Source organism: Panthera onca, chromosome A1 (assembly GCF_046562875.1).
Source record: "Panthera onca isolate mPanOnc1 chromosome A1, mPanOnc1 haplotype 2, whole genome shotgun sequence".
Taxonomy (NCBI): Eukaryota; Metazoa; Chordata; class Mammalia; order Carnivora; family Felidae; genus Panthera; species Panthera onca.
In genome coordinates this window covers 157,597,599-157,617,509 of record NC_138339.1, presented here as the reverse complement: position 1 = coordinate 157,617,509, position 19,911 = coordinate 157,597,599, and positions in this window count along the sequence as shown.

Below are 19,911 nucleotides of genomic sequence, written 5' to 3'. Positions count from 1 at the left end.
AGGGTACCAACATACCTCGCTTGACACGTGAATACCACACAAACACCTCACCCAGTCACCACATACACACCAAACCACTTACACCTCGCACAGACATCTTCCACACACTACTTACTACACCTAATACACGGACCACACATATACCCACCGTACACTACGTATAGCCCACAAACACACCCCGTATATACACCACATACATGCCAAACTCATACCGCACACAACGCACTTACACTACACAGACACCGCATCCACAATACACACACCATGAGAATCCATACATCTATGAAGTACGGACACCACGCACACCACACACACACCACACTTTTACTGCCCAAACTCCACCCGTATGCCACACCACAAAACCACACGTGCACCACATACAAAACACACATGCCATAGAAAGACCATACACGCACATACGTTCTATGCGGCGCATACCTAGCTGATATACTACAATCACAACACATATATGACCCTTGAAGACAACACAGAAGGACACATACAGCACCTCCAAAACACTGACACACCATACACACACCACATTCACCACACAAATAACATGCACAGACACAAACGTTATATACAACATACGTGCCATCCATACTTTAGAGATGTAAGATGTTAGCTGAAAGATGGCTTCTGCAATGTGCAGTTTGACAGAGGGCACGACGGGTTTCTCAAACACTTCTAACGTAGTGAAACCAGGTGTTCGTTGAACCCGTTTCCCCACAGCGTTGTTTCACAGAGTTGAGCATATGGCACTTTGGCTGTAGGCGCCGCATGGTTTGCAACCCCATGGTGACATAGTGAAGTAAAATGTCAGTTGAAGGACGGCTTCCCCAAAGTCTTTGCCAGAGTGCAGTGTAAGATACTTTCGGGGTAGGCTCCGCATAGGTTTTCAAACACTTCTAACAGTGAACCATGATGCTATTTGAAGGATGGTGTCACCGGTGTTGTTTTACAGAGTTGAGCATATGGCACTCGTTGCGTAGAACGCACGTAGGTTTTCAAACCCTTCTCACTCAGTGAAACGAGCGGTTGGTTGAAACGTGGAGACCCACAGTGTTGTTTCACAGAGTGGACTATAGGCACTTTCTGCGCAGGCCTTGCATGCATGGGTTTTCAAACACTTGTTAAGTTTGTGAAACGAGAAGTCACTTCAAAGACGGTTTCCCTAGGGCGTCTCATAGAGTAAGTCCCTTTGGGGTGTAGCTCCTCATGGTTTTCAAACTGACACACGTTAGTCGGAAGATGGTGTCCCCACTGTGTTCTGTCACAGAGTGGAGCATATGGCACTCTCCTCACAGACCCTGAATAGTTTTCAAACACTTTTAAATTAGTGCAACCAGATGTTAGTTGAATTATTGTTTTAGCACACCATCGTTGTTCACCGTTGAGCGTAGAGGTATGGCACTTAACCAGTTGGCTTCTCATAGGTTTTCAGACACTTCTAGCTCAAAGAAACCACATAGAGGTTGAAAGGTGGTCTCCCCAACCGTGTTGTTTCACGGAGTTGCGTGTTTGGTACTCTCCACCCAGGCCCCGCATGTGTTTTAAACACTTGTAACCGAGTGAAAGCAGATGTTGGGAGACTGTCTCTCGACCGTGACGGTGCCCAGGGCTATGTGGCACTTTCGGTGTGATCCCCGGATGGCGTTCAAACACCTCTAACTTAGTGTAACAAGAAATTGGGTGGACGATGGGTTCCCCACAGTGTTCTGTCACAGAGTTGACTCTATGGCGCTTACCTCTAGGTCCCGCCTAGTTTTCAAGCCATTTTAACGTAGCGAAACCCGACGCTTCACTCTTTTTTTCCAGAGGTGAGTATAAGGCACTTTCCCTGTAGGCCCCGCACGTATTTACTAAGGTTTCTCACGTTGTGACACGTAGCCGTTAGTTGAATGATGGTATCCCCACGGTACTTCCTAAAGTTAGGTACAAGGCACTGGTCGGGGTAGGCCTACGGGGTTTTTCAAACACTTGTGACTTAGTGAAACAAGATGTTAGTTGAAAGATAGTTTCCCTCAAGGGCTGCCTGGTAGAGCTGAGTACATAGAGCTTTCCACCTGGGCTCCGCATAGGTCTCCAAGCGCTTCAAACTTAGTGAATAAGACGATAGGAGAAAGCTTTCCCTAAGGTGTTTCATGGTATTGCGTATGAGGCACACTCGGTGTAGGTGCTGCATTTGCTTTGAAACACTTTTAACTTGGTGAAAGAAGATGTTAGTGGCAAGATGTTTCCCTCACACTTTTCTGTTTCACAGAGTTGAGTGCATGGCACTTTCCCCGTAGGGCCCACGTAGGCTTTCCAATTCTACTTGGCGAAGCAAGAGGTTAGTTGCAAGCCGGATACCATGGGTTTTCAAACACTTCTCACTTTGTCAAATCAGATAGATGTATGTTACTTGAAAGTCGGTTTCCCCACGGTGTTGTTTCACGGAGGTGACGCTATGGCCCTTACCCTGTAGGCCCCGCCTAGGTTTTCAAAGAGTTCTCACTTACTGAAACCGGATGTTAGGTGAAAGACTCTTTCCCCGTAGTTGTTTCACAGAGCTGCGTGTAGGCGTTTCCGCCTAAGCCCCGCAGAGGTTTGCAAACGCTTCCAACCTACCGAAACAGGATTTTAGTTGGAAGGTGGTTCCCCCACAGCGTTTCATACACTTCAGCCTATGGCGCTTTCCGTTTCGTCCCCACATGGGTTTTCAAGCACTTGAAACCCTATGCGGTGAAAGCAGATGTTAGTTGGTAAAAGGCGTCACCACACTGGGGTTTCACAGCGCCGAGGACATGGCAGTGTCTTTGCGGCCCCGCAAGCGTTTGCAAACACTTCCCACTTAGTTAAACCAGATGTTATTTGAAAAGTGGTTTGTCTACAACGATCCTTGACACAGCGAGGAAAGTGCGCTTTGCTTTTTAACTTCTTTTTTAAAGTTCCTTTATTTTTTGAGACAGAGAGAGATAGAGCTGAACGGGGGAGGGTCACGGTGAGAAGGAGACACAGACTCTGAAACAGGCTCCAGGCTCTGAGCTGTCAGCACAGAGCCTGACGCGGGGCTCGAACCCACGGACCGCGAGATCATGACCTGAGCCGAAGTCAGACGCTTAACCGACCAAGCCACCCAGGCGCCCCGCTTTTTAGCTTCTATGCCTAGGATTCCAACATTTCTAACTTTGTGAAACAAACAGATGTTTCCGCACAGTGATTTTACACCGCGTTAAGTATGTGACACTTTTCATAAATAAGCCATTTATCAACTAACATCTTGCTTCGCTGAGAAGTGTTTGAAAACCTATGAGGAAAACGAGATACACTCCACGCTGAAATCTTACCGTGGAGAAACCATCCTTCAACTACCATCAGGTCTCACTATGTTAGAGGTATTCGACAACGTATGTGGGGCCTACGAATAAAGTGTCATATACTCGAGTCTGGCAAATAACACTGTGCGGAAACCATCTTCCAACCAGCATCCTGTTTCAGTACGTTAGACCCCTCTTAGCTTGAAGACCCATGTGGGGCCTACACCGAATGTGCCATGCACTCAACCCTGGGAAACAACCGTGTGGTGAAACCATCTATCCACCAACGTCGGGTTTCACCAAGTTAGAAGTGTTGGAGGGCCCGTGCGGGGCCAACACCGAAACTGCCGTATGCACGACTGTATGAAACATCTTTCAACTGGCATCTGGTATCCCTACGGTTAAAACCATCTTTGAAACCTATGCGGAGCCTATGCGGAAAGTGCCACACACTCAACTCTGCACAAGAGTCTGCTCAAACCCTCAGCCAACTAACCTCTTGTTGCACAAGGTTGGACCAGTTTGAAAACCTATGCGACACCTTCAGGGAAAGCGCCTTGTACTCAAATATGGGAAACAACAACATTTTGGGGAACCCTCCTTCAAGAAACATTCGGTTTCACTAATTTGGACGGGGTGGAAAACGTACGCGAGCAACTATGAGAGAAGCGCCATATCCTCCACTCTGTGAGACAACACTGTGGTGAAACCATCTTTCAACTACCATCTGATGTCACTAATTTGTAAGTGTTAGAAAACCCACGCGGGCAACGAGACGGAAAGCGCCATCACTCAGCTCTGTGAAACAACAGTGTGGTGAAACCATCCTTCAACTAACATCTCGTTTCACCGTTGGAAGTTTCTGTAACCATTTTCGGGGAATTACGATGAAAGTGACATAGACTTGATTGTGTGAAAGAGTGTTACGGAAAAACGGTCTTTCAACTAATATCTTGTTTCACTAACAGAAGCACTTGAAACCCTAGGCCGGGTCTATGAGGAAAGTGCCGTCTACTCAACTCTGCGAGACAACACTGAGGTGAAAACCTCTTTCCACTACCATCTGATTTCAGAAATTTAGAAAAGCTTAAAAACTGAAGAGGGACCTAGAGGAAGGTGCCATATACTCCACTCTGTGAAACAATACTGTGGGATAAAAATCTTTCCATTAACAACTTGTTTCACGGTTAGAAATGCTTTAAAACACACACTAGGGACTATGGGGAAAGTGACATATACTCGACTCTAAAGACTGCTTGTGGGGAAACCATCTTTCAACTAACTTAACGGTTTCACGTTGCTAGGCGTGTTCCAAAACCTATGCATAAAGTGCCACATAGTCAAGTCTGGCAGACAACACATCTTTCAACTAATGTCTTGTTTCACGACACTAGAAGTGGCTAAAAACCCATGCGGGGACTACAGCCAAAGTGCCCGGTACTCAACCCTGTGAAACGTTTGTGTGGTGCAAACGTCTATCAGTTAACATCTGGTTTCGCTAACTTAGTGTGCTTGAACACCCGTGCGGGGGGGCGACATCCAGAGTGCCACATACACGCCTGTCTGATACGTTGCGGGGGCAACCATCTTTCAAGGAACAGCCCATTACGCTAAGGTGGAAGCGTTTGAAAACCTGTGAGGGGCCTAAGCGGAAGGTGCCAAATACCCATCTCCCTGTGAAACAACACTGTGGGGCAACTGTCTTTCAGCTACTACCTGGTTTCACAAAGTCTGAAGTGTTTAGAAACACTTGAGTGGCCTCCCCGCAAGGTGCCATATACACGACTCTGTGAGGAGACCACTGTTCGATTAACATCCGGTTTCACTAAGGTTCAAGTGTTTGGAAAACTGTGCTTGGGATACACGAAAGTGCCATATACTCGATTCTGCGAAGCAGCAGTGTAATGAAAACAATCGTTCAACTACCATCTTGTTTCGCTAGGTTCCAAGTGTTGGAAAATCAATGCAGGGCCTATGGTGAAAGCGCCGCATCCTCAACTCTGTCACAACGCACTTTGTGGAAATGGTCTGTCCATTGACCTGTCGTGTCGCGTAGAAGTCTGTGAAGGTCTATGTGGGGAACGATGTGGAGAGTGACACGTACAGGACACTGTAGAGAATCCTGTGGAGACACCCTCTTTCAACTAACATCTTGGTGCACTAAGTTCGAAGTGTTTGAAGACCTATGCAGGGACTACGCAGAGAGTGCCATAAGCTCAACTCTGTAAAACAACAGCGTGGTGATACCATCCTCCAAATATCACCTGGGTTCACTTGTCAGACGTGTTTGAAATGCCATGCGGCCGCTACACCGAGTGTATCTTACATTGCACTGTGTCAAACAACACTTGGAGGAAGCCGTCCTCCAACTCACATCTTATTTCCCTAAGTTTGATGTGTTTGAAAACCATGCGGGGCCCACAACGAAAGTGCCATATACTCAACTCCGAGAACAGACACGATGGTGACACAGTCTTTCTCCGAGCATCTGGATTCGCGAGGTTACAAGGGTTTGAAAAGACGGGGGGAGGGGGCTTAGGTGCATAGCACCATAGGCTCAACTCTGTGAGACAACATGGGAGAAACTGACTTTGAACTAAAAGCTGGGCCACTAAGTTAGAAGTGTTTGAAACCCCTGGGGGGGGGGGGGCCTCTGAAGACCGTGCCGTATACTCGACTCTGTGAAACAACACTGTGGGAAAACGATCTTCGACTACCAGCTGGTTTCTCTAAGTGAGCAGTGTGTGGAAATCCTGTGCTCTCATAGGATTGCCTAATCGCAAGGTGCCCTATACTCAACTGTGTGAATACCAGTGTGGTGAAAGGATCGTTCCACTACTATCTGGTTTCACTGTTACAAGTGTTTGAAAACACATGCGGGGCCCATGTGGCTAGCGCCATACGCGCCACTCAATCAAACAACACTGTGGTGAAACCACCTTTCAATTAACTTCTCACTGAGCGTGGTTGCAAGGGTTAGGAAACCTAAGTGTGGGCCACACGGAGAGTGCCATACGGTCAAGTCTGTGAAACAACACTGGGGAAACCATCGTTCAACTACCATCTGGTTTCCCTAGGGTAGAAGTCTTTGAACACCCACGGGAAGCCTAACGGTTAAGTGCCGTGCACTCAACTGTGAGAGACAATGGTGTGGCAAAACGATCTTTCAACTAACATCTGGTTTCCCTGCTTCAAGCCTGTTTGAAAACTATCCAGGGTCTATGAGGAAAGTGCCATAGTTTCAACTCCGAGACACAACACAGTCGGGGGAAACCCTCTTCCAACTAACACGTTGTTTCAGTAAGTTAGAAGTGTTTGGAAACCACGCGGAGATGACACCGAAAGCGCCACCAACTCATCTCTGTGAGACCCTGTGGAGGAACCATCTTTCAACTGACATCTCATTTCACAAAGTGACAAGCGTTTGAAAACCCATGTAGGGCCTGCGCCGAAAGTGCCACCTAGTCAACTCTGTGAAACAACACTGCGGGGACTCCACCTTTCAACTAAACTCTCGTTTCACTTAGAAGTGTTTGAGGACCGTATGCGGTTCTACGTAGAAAGTGCCATGTGCTCAACTCTGTAAAACAACACGGTGGGGAAACCACCCTTCAAATACCATCTGGGCTCCCCTGTTAGAAGTGTTTGAAAACTTCTGCAGCGCCGACACCGCAAGAATCATACACTCCACTCTGTCAAACAACACCTGGGGAAGCCGTCCTCCAACTCACATTTTAATTCACTATGTTAGATGTAGATGCAAACCATGTGGGGCCTAGTCCGAAAGTGCCATATGCTCAACTCTGTGAAACGGCACTGCGGGGGGAAAGATCTTTCTTCTAGCCTCTGGTTTCACTAGGTTACAAGTGTCTGAGAAGACCCACGGGACCTAGGCGCGTAGACCATGCACTCAACTCTGTGACACAACACTGTGGTGAATCCATGTTGCAGCTAACTGCTCTTCACTCAGAAGTGGTTGAAAACCTATGCCATTTCTACAAAGAAAGTGTCATATGCTCAACTCTGCACAACACGACTGCGGTGAAACCGTCTTTCAAATAACATCCGGGTTCAGTTCGTAGGAGTGTTTCGAAACTTGCCGGGGGTGGGGGTTGGGGGGGGGGGGGCTTAGGCGGAAAGTGCCATCTGCTCCACTGTCAATTTTTTTTAGGGAAACCGTCTTCCAACTAATATCTTGTTTCACCATGTTAGACGTACGTGAAAAACGTTGCTAGGAACAATGAGGAAAGTGCCATGTTCTCGACTCTGTGAAAACACACTGTGGAGAGAACCGTCTTTTCAACTAACCCCTTGTTTGCCTAAGTTAGAAGAGTTTGAAAACGTATGCAGACGTGGACGGTGAGTGCCATATACTCGGCTATGGGGAAAAACACGGTGGGGAAAACACCTTTCAACTGACATCTCAGTTCACTAAGGCAGACGTGTTTGAAAACCTATGGAGGCGTATGTAGAAAGGGACGTACACTCAACTCTGTGACACAACCTTGCGGGGAAAGCATCTTCCAACTACCATGTGGTTTCACTAAGTTGGAAGTGTTTGAGAAGCATCCGGAGACTACAACGAAACTGCCGTATACTCAGCTCTCTGAGACGCTGTGGGGGAAAACCATCTTTCCAATCACATCTCGTTTCACAATGCTAGAAGTGTTTGACAACCTATGCAGGGCCTATGCGGAAAGTGCCATACACTCAACTCTGTGAGACAACACTGTGGGTCTCCACGTTTCACCTAACCGCTCGTTTCGCTTAGTGAGAAGGGCTCGAAAACCTACGTGGGTACTACGCAGAGAGGGCCCTGTGCGCAACTCTGTATGTAAAACAACACTGTGGTGAAACCCTCCTTCCGACAGCATCTGGGTTCCCTCGCTAGAAGTGTTTGGAAAGCTACGCGGAGCCTAGCCCGAAAGTATCTCCCACTGCGCTCTGGCAGATAACACTTGGTGAATGAAAGCCGTCGTTCCGCTGACATCTCGCTTCGCTAAGGTACACGTAGCTCCAAACGTTGCGGGGCCTACAACGAGAGTGCCATATACTGAACCCTGTGAGACGACACTGTGGGGACACAATCTGTCTCCTAGCATGTGGTTTCACTAAGCCACACGTGTTTCATAAGGCTCGCAGGCGCCTAGCGCACGGGACCGTACGCTCTCAACTCTAGGAAACAACACTGTGGGGAAACCGTCCTTCAACTACCATGTGGTTTCTCTAAGGTAGAAGGGTTTGAAAACCTACGAGAAGCCTAACTGTTGAGCGCCGTCTACTCAACTGTGAGAAACGATGGTGTGCTGAAACGAGCACTCAACTAGCACCTGGTTTCACTAACTTAAGAGTGTTCGGAAACTGTTGGGGGTCTACGCGGCAAGGGCCCTACCCTCAACTCTGTGAGACACTGGGGGGAGACCACTTTTCAAATGGCAGCTCGTTTGCCAAAGTGACAAGGGCTTCAAGACCCATGCGGGGCCTGCGACGAAAGTGCCGTAGAGTCAACTCTGTGAAACAACACCGTGGAGACGCCACCTTTCAACACACCTCTCGTTTCCCTTACTGAGAAGAGTTTCAGAAACGAGGGGCTTCCTACGCAGAAAGCGCCATGTGCTCAACTCTGTAAAACAACACTGTGGTGAAACCATCCTTCAAATAGCATCTGGGTTCCCTTGTTAGACGTGTTTGAAAAGCGATGCGGAGCTCACACCAAAAGTATGAGACACCCCACTCTGTCAGACAACACCTGCGGTGTGTGTGGGGGGAGGGGGGAGGGCGGAGAAGCCGTCCTTCAACTAACAGCTTACTTCACTATGTTACCTGTGGCTGCAAACCGTTCGTGCGGGGCCTACAGCGAAAGTGCCATACACTCAACTCTGTGAAACAACACTGTGGGGAGACCGTTTCAACTAACACGTGGTTTCACTAAGTTAGAAGTGTTTGAGAAACCCGTCGGGGCCTAAGCACAACGTGCTATATGTGTGTGTATATATATATATATATATATATATATATATATATGTATATACACAGAGCACTGTCCCACTGCACATTGCAGGAGCCATCTTCTGGCTAACAGCTTGCATCACTAACGTAGAAGTGTTTGAAACCCTCTGTGGGGAGCCAGGGGGAAAGTGACATATACTCGACTGTGGGAGAGAATACTGTGGACTGACATCACGTTTCACTGGGCAGAGGTGTCTGAAAACCCATTCGGGGCCTATGACGAAGGTGCCATATACGCGACTCTGTCGAGAGGCACTTTGGGGAAACCACCTTTCAAATAACATCCCGTATCGCTAAGTTAGATTTGCCGGAAATCCTCTGCGGGCAAAGAAGGGGCAAGTGACATTTACTCGGCATTGTGAGAAAGTCCTGTGGAGAAGCCATCTTGCAACTAACATCTTGGCTCACTGAGGGAGAACTGTTTGAAAACCTATGCGGCGCCCACATGTAAGGTCAGTGCCACAAACTCGGCTCTGTGAAGGAACATCTTGTATCGCTAAGTTAGACCAGCAGTTTGAACAAACGCCTATCGTGGGGCCTCAGTGGAAGGTGTCATATACTCGACTCGGGCAAACTGCACTTTGGAGGAACGCTTTCCACTCACCTCTGGTTCCACTAACTTGGAAGTGTTTGCAATCCCATGTGGGGCCTAGACCCTCAGCGCTGTGAAACAACACTGTTGGGGAAACCGTCTTTCAACTACATTGGGTTTCACCAGGTAAGAAGCGTGTGAAGGAAGCCTGTGGGGGCTTTATGCGGCGCGTGCCACTCAACTCTGTCAAAGGTTTGCCCTTCGGGGAAACCATCCTTCACCTGACATCTTGTATCACTAAGTCAGAAGCGTTTGAAAACCTATGCAGGGCACGATGTGGAAAGTGATATGTACTCGATACTCTGAAAGAATCCTGCAGAGAAACCATCTCTCAGCTGACATCTTGTTTGACTAAGTTGCAAGAGTTTGAAAGCGTATGCAGACGTACACGGCAAGTGCTCTGTCCTCGACTGTGTGAAACAAAACCGTGGAGGGCGGAAGGGGGGGGGGGTGAGGAAACACCTTTCAGCCAACATCTCCTTTCCCTAAGTGGGAAGAGGCGGAACAGTGATGGGAGGCCTATAGTGAAAGTGCCATACACTCACCTTTGTGCAGCTGCACATTTGGGGAAACCGTCTTTCCAGGAACATCTTGTATCACCAGGTTGGCATTGTTTGAAATCCTATGCGGAGAACGACGTCGAAAGTGACCCTCCACCCCGTGAAGGTGTACTGTGGAGAGACCACCTTTCAGCTAGCATCTCGTTTCACTCCGTTCCAAGTGTTTGCCAACCTACGTACGGTGGCTTGCGTAGAAAGTGCCCTTACACTCCATCATGTGAAACACGGTGTGGCGAAACGGTCTTTCTCCTAATATCTTGCTGCACTAAAAGAGAGCTGTCTGACAACTGTGCGGGGCCTGCAAGGTAGGTGCCGTAGAGTCACCCGTGTGAAGGCACACTCTGAGGACACGACCTTTTAGCTAACACCTAGTTTCACTCAGTTCCAAGGGCTTGAAAACCTGCGCGGGGACTGCGCGTCAAGTTCCACGTACTCAACTCCGTCAGACTTCACTCTGGGGAAGCCAACACTCAACTAACAGCTTGTATCAATCACTAGGTTAGAAGAGTTTGAGAACCTATGTGGGGAACGATGTGGAAAGTGACATATACCAGCCACTGTGAAAGAATCCTGTGGAGCAACCATCTCTCACCTAACATCCGGTGTCACAACGTTGGAGGTGTTGGAACACCTATGTGGGGGGCGGGGGGGGGGGGGCTATGTGGAGAGTGAAGTGCCATGTACACAAGTCAGTCAATCTGCACTCTACGGAAACCATCTTTCCACTAACCTCTGGCTCCACTAACGTGGAAGTGTTGGAAAACCCATGTGGGGCCTAGAAGGAAAGTGCCATACCCTCAACCCTGTGAAACAACACTGTGGGGAAACCATCTTTCCACTCACATCTTGTTTCACTAAGGAAGAAGTGTTGGCAAACCTGTGGGGGCTTAGGCGGAAAGTGTCATACCCTCCACTCTGTCAAGCAGCCTTTGGGGAAACCATCTTTCCACTACCATCTTATTTCACCATGTTAGAAGTGTTTGAAAAACTGCTGGGAACGAAGATTCGTCTTCAACGGAATTCTCGAGTTCCTCAGAATTCTCGATTCAGAGAAAACATACTGTGGAGAAACCATCTTTCAACTCACATCTGGTTTCTGTCAGTTAGAAGTGTTTGAAAAACTTACGCGGGCCCATGCGGAAAGGGCCGTATACCCAATCCTGCGAAACAACCCTGGAGAGTAACCAGCTTTCACCTAATGTGTGGTTTCGCTCAGTGAGAACTGTTTGAAAACCTACGCGGGGCCTACAGGGTAAGTGCCATATACTCAACCCTGTGATACAACACTGTGGGGAAAATATCTTGTAACTAGCCTGTCGTTTCACTACGTGAGAAGAGTTTGACAACCTATGCAGGGAATGATGTGGAAAGTCACATATACCAGCCATCGCAAAAGACTCCTGTGGAGAAAGCATCTTTCAACTAACATGTTTCACCAAGTTGGAAGTTTTGAGAAGCTATGCAGGGCCTCCAAGGTCACTGCCATATACTCATCTCTGGGAACCAACACGGTGGGAAAGCATCCTTTGAACTAACATCTAGTTTCACTAAGTTAGAAGGGTTTGAAAAATTATTCAGGGACTGTGCAGAAAGAAAGTGCCATATATTCAACTCTGTCAAAACGGCACTTTGGGGAAACCGTCTTTCAACTAACATCTTGTTTCTCCATGTTGGAAGCGTTTGAAAAACTGCTGGGAACGACGACGAACGTGCCATACACTCAACTCTGTGAAGTAACACTGTGGGGGAAAAACCATCGTGTGGCTAACATCTTGTTTCACTGAGTTAGAAGTGTTTGAAAACCTCGGCGGGGACTAGGTGGAAAGTGCCATATACTCAACTCTGTCAAACTGCACTTTCAACTAACGTGCAGCCTACACAAGACACGAATTACACGGAAACCCACACATATCTCACACATACCACAGTACCCAAACACACAACACACAAACCCAAAACATTTAAGGAAAACACACCACACACGGCCACCCGTGCAATACACTCAAGACACTTATATAACACACATACACACACACACACACACACACACACACACACCCTGCACATTCCACACACCTGGCACGCCGCATTGGCCACCTTCCTACGACATACACACCTGCATGACACATACACCGTCTACACATGCATACATCACACACACCACATGCTCACCACACACTCACCATGCATATGCCACAGACATGTCCAACACACATCACACATGCCCCACACACCCACAGTTACCCCCCTCGCACAGTATTACCACACTCCACACATATACAGCACACGGTTTCCAAACAAACCACTGCCCGTATACCACGCATACACCCTCCACATGCACACCCCACACCCCAAACCCACGCCACTTATACGGAAGACAGATGCTCCCTCCTCTACACGTCGACTACCAGGACACCACACACACTGCACATAGAGACACAAATGTGACACATATGCCACACAGCCACATCACTCCTACACCGAACACACAACAGGGTACCAACATACCTCGCTTGACACGTGAATACCACACAAACACCTCACCCAGTCACCACATACACACCAAACCACTTACACCTCGCACAGACATCTTCCACACACTACTTACTACACCTAATACACGGACCACACATATACCCACCGTACACTACGTATAGCCCACAAACACACCCCGTATATACACCACATACATGCCAAACTCATACCGCACACAACGCACTTACACTACACAGACACCGCATCCACAATACACACACCATGAGAATCCATACATCTATGAAGTACGGACACCACGCACACCACACACACACCACACTTTTACTGCCCAAACTCCACCCGTATGCCACACCACAAAACCACACGTGCACCACATACAAAACACACATGCCATAGAAAGACCATACACGCACATACGTTCTATGCGGCGCATACCTAGCTGATATACTACAATCACAACACATATATGACCCTTGAAGACAACACAGAAGGACACATACAGCACCTCCAAAACACTGACACACCATACACACACCACATTCACCACACAAATAACATGCACAGACACAAACGTTATATACAACATACGTGCCATCCATACTTTAGAGATGTAAGATGTTAGCTGAAAGATGGCTTCTGCAATGTGCAGTTTGACAGAGGGCACGACGGGTTTCTCAAACACTTCTAACGTAGTGAAACCAGGTGTTCGTTGAACCCGTTTCCCCACAGCGTTGTTTCACAGAGTTGAGCATATGGCACTTTGGCTGTAGGCGCCGCATGGTTTGCAACCCCATGGTGACATAGTGAAGTAAAATGTCAGTTGAAGGACGGCTTCCCCAAAGTCTTTGCCAGAGTGCAGTGTAAGATACTTTCGGGGTAGGCTCCGCATAGGTTTTCAAACACTCCTAACAGTGAACCATGATGCTATTTGAAGGATGGTGTCACCGGTGTTGTTTTACAGAGTTGAGCATATGGCACTCGTTGCGTAGAACGCACGTAGGTTTTCAAACCCTTCTCACTCAGTGAAACGAGCGGTTGGTTGAAACGTGGAGACCCACAGTGTTGTTTCACAGAGTGGACTATAGGCACTTTCTGCGCAGGCCTTGCATGCATGGGTTTTCAAACACTTGTTAAGTTTGTGAAACGAGAAGTCACTTCAAAGACGGTTTCCCTAGGGCGTCTCATAGAGTAAGTCCCTTTGGGGTGTAGCTCCTCATGGTTTTCAAACTGACACACGTTAGTCGGAAGATGGTGTCCCCACTGTGTTCTGTCACAGAGTGGAGCGCATATGGCACTCTCCTCACAGACCCTGAATAGTTTTCAAACACTTTTAAATTAGTGCAACCAGATGTTAGTTGAAATATTGTTTTAGCACACCATCGTTGTTCACCGTTGAGCGTAGAGGTATGGCACTTAACCAGTTGGCTTCTCATAGGTTTTCAGACACTTCTAGCTCAAAGAAACCACATAGAGGTTGAAAGGTGGTCTCCCCAACCGTGTTGTTTCACGGAGTTGCGTGTTTGGTACTCTCCACCCAGGCCCCGCATGTGTTTTAAACACTTGTAACCGAGTGAAAGCAGATGTTGGGAGACTGTCTCTCGACCGTGACGGTGCCCAGGGCTATGTGGCACTTTCGGTGTGATCCCCGGATGGCGTTCAAACACCTCTAACTTAGTGTAACAAGAAATTGGGTGGACGATGGGTTCCCCACAGTGTTCTGTCACAGAGTTGACTCTATGGCGCTTACCTCTAGGTCCCGCCTAGTTTTCAAGCCATTTTAACGTAGCGAAACCCGACGCTTCACTCTTTTTTTCCAGAGGTGAGTATAAGGCACTTTCCCTGTAGGCCCCGCACGTATTTACTAAGGTTTCTCACGTTGTGACACGTAGCCGTTAGTTGAATGATGGTATCCCCACGGTACTTCCTAAAGTTAGGTACAAGGCACTGGTCGGGGTAGGCCTACGGGGTTTTTCAAACACTTGTGACTTAGTGAAACAAGATGTTAGTTGAAAGATAGTTTCCCTCAAGGGCTGCCTGGTAGAGCTGAGTACATAGAGCTTTCCACCTGGGCTCCGCATAGGTCTCCAAGCGCTTCAAACTTAGTGAATAAGACGATAGGAGAAAGCTTTCCCTAAGGTGTTTCATGGTATTGCGTATAAGGCACACTCGGTGTAGGTGCTGCATTTGCTTTGAAACACTTTTAACTTGGTGAAAGAAGATGTTAGTGGCAAGATGTTTCCCTCACACTTTTCTGTTTCACAGAGTTGAGTGCATGGCACTTTCCCCGTAGGGCCCACGTAGGCTTTCCAATTCTACTTGGCGAAGCAAGAGGTTAGTTGCAAGCCGGATACCATGGGTTTTCAAACACTTCTCACTTTGTCAAATCAGATAGATGTATGTTACTTGAAAGTCGGTTTCCCCACGGTGTTGTTTCACGGAGGTGACGCTATGGCCCTTACCCTGTAGGCCCCGCCTAGGTTTTCAAAGAGTTCTCACTTACTGAAACCGGATGTTAGGTGAAAGACTCTTTCCCCGTAGTTGTTTCACAGAGCTGCGTGTAGGCGTTTCCGCCTAAGCCCCGCAGAGGTTTGCAAACGCTTCCAACCTACCGAAACAGGATTTTAGTTGGAAGGTGGTTCCCCCACAGCGTTTCATACACTTCAGCCTATGGCGCTTTCCGTTTCGTCCCCACATGGGTTTTCAAGCACTTGAAACCCTATGCGGTGAAAGCAGATGTTAGTTGGTAAAAGGCGTCACCACACTGGGGTTTCACAGCGCCGAGGACATGGCAGTGTCTTTGCGGCCCCGCAAGCGTTTGCAAACACTTCCCACTTAGTTAAACCAGATGTTATTTGAAAAGTGGTTTGTCTACAACGATCCTTGACACAGCGAGGAAAGTGCGCTTTGCTTTTTAACTTCTTTTTTAAAGTTCCTTTATTTTTTGAGACAGAGAGAGATAGAGCTGAACGGGGGAGGGTCACGGTGAGAAGGAGACACAGACTCTGAAACAGGCTCCAGGCTCTGAGCTGTCAGCACAGAGCCTGACGCGGGGCTCGAACCCACGGACCGCGAGATCATGACCTGAGCCGAAGTCAGACGCTTAACCGACCAAGCCACCCAGGCGCCCCGCTTTTTAGCTTCTATGCCTAGGATTCCAACATTTCTAACTTTGTGAAACAAACAGATGTTTCCGCACAGTGATTTTACACCGCGTTAAGTATGTGACACTTTTCATAAATAAGCCATTTATCAACTAACATCTTGCTTCGCTGAGAAGTGTTTGAAAACCTATGAGGAAAACGAGATACACTCCACGCTGAAATCTTACCGTGGAGAAACCATCCTTCAACTACCATCAGGTCTCACTATGTTAGAGGTATTCGACAACGTATGTGGGGCCTACGAATAAAGTGTCATATACTCGAGTCTGGCAAATAACACTGTGCGGAAACCATCTTCCAACCAGCATCCTGTTTCAGTACGTTAGACCCCTCTTAGCTTGAAGACCCATGTGGGGCCTACACCGAATGTGCCATGCACTCAACCCTGGGAAACAACCGTGTGGTGAAACCATCTATCCACCAACGTCGGGTTTCACCAAGTTAGAAGTGTTGGAGGGCCCGTGCGGGGCCAACACCGAAACTGCCGTATGCACGACTGTATGAAACATCTTTCAACTGGCATCTGGTATCCCTACGGTTAAAACCATCTTTGAAACCTATGCGGAGCCTATGCGGAAAGTGCCACACACTCAACTCTGCACAAGAGTCTGCTCAAACCCTCAGCCAACTAACCTCTTGTTGCACAAGGTTGGACCAGTTTGAAAACCTATGCGACACCTTCAGGGAAAGCGCCTTGTACTCAAATATGGGAAACAACAACATTTTGGGGAACCCTCCTTCAAGAAACATTCGGTTTCACTAATTTGGACGGGGTGGAAAACGTACGCGAGCAACTATGAGAGAAGCGCCATATCCTCCACTCTGTGAGACAACACTGTGGTGAAACCATCTTTCAACTACCATCTGATGTCACTAATTTGTAAGTGTTAGAAAACCCACGCGGGCAACGAGACGGAAAGCGCCATCACTCAGCTCTGTGAAACAACAGTGTGGTGAAACCATCCTTCAACTAACATCTCGTTTCACCGTTGGAAGTTTCTGTAACCATTTTCGGGGAATTACGATGAAAGTGACATAGACTTGATTGTGAAAGAGTGTTACGGAAAAAACGGTCTTTCAACTAATATCTTGTTTCACTAACAGAAGCACTTGAAACCCTAGGCCGGGTCTATGAGGAAAGTGCCGTCTACTCAACTCTGCGAGACAACACTGAGGTGAAAACCTCTTTCCACTACCATCTGATTTCAGAAATTTAGAAAAGCTTAAAAACTGAAGAGGGACCTAGAGGAAGGTGCCATATACTCCACTCTGTGAAACAATACTGTGGGATAAAAATCTTTCCATTAACAACTTGTTTCACGGTTAGAAATGCTTTAAAACACACACTAGGGACTATGGGGAAAGTGACATATACTCGACTCTAAAGACTGCTTGTGGGGAAACCATCTTTCAACTAACTTAACGGTTTCACGTTGCTAGGCGTGTTCCAAAACCTATGCATAAAGTGCCACATAGTCAAGTCTGGCAGACAACACATCTTTCAACTAATGTCTTGTTTCACGACACTAGAAGTGGCTAAAAACCCATGCGGGGACTACAGCCAAAGTGCCCGGTACTCAACCCTGTGAAACGTTTGTGTGGTGCAAACGTCTATCAGTTAACATCTGGTTTCGCTAACTTAGTGTGCTTGAACACCCGTGCGGGGGGGCGACATCCAGAGTGCCACATACACGCCTGTCTGATACGTTGCGGGGGCAACCATCTTTCAAGGAACAGCCCATTACGCTAAGGTGGAAGCGTTTGAAAACCTGTGAGGGGCCTAAGCGGAAGGTGCCAAATACCCATCTCCCTGTGAAACAACACTGTGGGGCAACTGTCTTTCAGCTACTACCTGGTTTCACAAAGTCTGAAGTGTTTAGAAACACTTGAGTGGCCTCCCCGCAAGGTGCCATATACACGACTCTGTGAGGAGACCACTGTTCGATTAACATCCGGTTTCACTAAGGTTCAAGTGTTTGGAAAACTGTGCTTGGGATACACGAAAGTGCCATATACTCGATTCTGCGAAGCAGCAGTGTAATGAAAACAATCGTTCAACTACCATCTTGTTTCGCTAGGTTCCAAGTGTTGGAAAATCAATGCAGGGCCTATGGTGAAAGCGCCGCATCCTCAACTCTGTCACAACGCACTTTGTGGAAATGGTCTGTCCATTGACCTGTCGTGTCGCGTAGAAGTCTGTGAAGGTCTATGTGGGGAACGATGTGGAGAGTGACACGTACAGGACACTGTAGAGAATCCTGTGGAGACACCCTCTTTCAACTAACATCTTGGTGCACTAAGTTCGAAGTGTTTGAAGACCTATGCAGGGACTACGCAGAGAGTGCCATAAGCTCAACTCTGTAAAACAACAGCGTGGTGATACCATCCTCCAAATATCACCTGGGTTCACTTGTCAGACGTGTTTGAAATGCCATGCGGCCGCTACACCGAGTGTATCTTACATTGCACTGTGTCAAACAACACTTGGAGGAAGCCGTCCTCCAACTCACATCTTATTTCCCTAAGTTTGATGTGTTTGAAAACCATGCGGGGCCCACAACGAAAGTGCCATATACTCAACTCCGAGAACAGACACGATGGTGACACAGTCTTTCTCCGAGCATCTGGATTCGCGAGGTTACAAGGGTTTGAAAAGACGGGGGGAGGGGGCTTAGGTGCATAGCACCATAGGCTCAACTCTGTGAGACAACATGGGAGAAACTGACTTTGAACTAAAAGCTGGGCCACTAAGTTAGAAGTGTTTGAAACCCCTGGGGGGGGGGGGCCTCTGAAGACCGTGCCGTATACTCGACTCTGTGAAACAACACTGTGGGAAAACGATCTTCGACTACCAGCTGGTTTCTCTAAGTGAGCAGTGTGTGGAAATCCTGTGCTCTCATAGGATTGCCTAATCGCAAGGTGCCCTATACTCAACTGTGTGAATACCAGTGTGGTGAAAGGATCGTTCCACTACTATCTGGTTTCACTGTTACAAGTGTTTGAAAACACATGCGGGGCCCATGTGGCTAGCGCCATACGCGCCACTCAATCAAACAACACTGTGGTGAAACCACCTTTCAATTAACTTCTCACTGAGCGTGGTTGCAAGGGTTAGGAAACCTAAGTGTGGGCCACACGGAGAGTGCCATACGGTCAAGTCTGTGAAACAACACTGGGGAAACCATCGTTCAACTACCATCTGGTTTCCCTAGGGTAGAAGTCTTTGAACACCCACGGGAAGCCTAACGGTTAAGTGCCGTGCACTCAACTGTGAGAGACAATGGTGTGGCAAAACGATCTTTCAACTAACATCTGGTTTCCCTGCTTCAAGCCTGTTTGAAAATTATCCAGGGTCTATGAGGAAAGTGCCATAGTTTCAACTCCGAGACACAACACAGTCGGGGGAAACCCTCTTCCAACTAACACGTTGTTTCAGTAAGTTAGAAGTGTTTGGAAACCACGCGGAGATGACACCGAAAGCGCCACCAACTCATCTCTGTGAGACCCTGTGGAGGAACCATCTTTCAACTGACATCTCATTTCACAAAGTGACAAGCGTTTGAAAACCCATGTAGGGCCTGCGCCGAAAGTGCCACCTAGTCAACTCTGTGAAACAACACTGCGGGGACTCCACCTTTCAACTAAACTCTCGTTTCACTTAGAAGTGTTTGAGGACCGTATGCGGTTCTACGTAGAAAGTGCCATGTGCTCAACTCTGTAAAACAACACGGTGGGGAAACCACCCTTCAAATACCATCTGGGCTCCCCTGTTAGAAGTGTTTGAAAACTTCTGC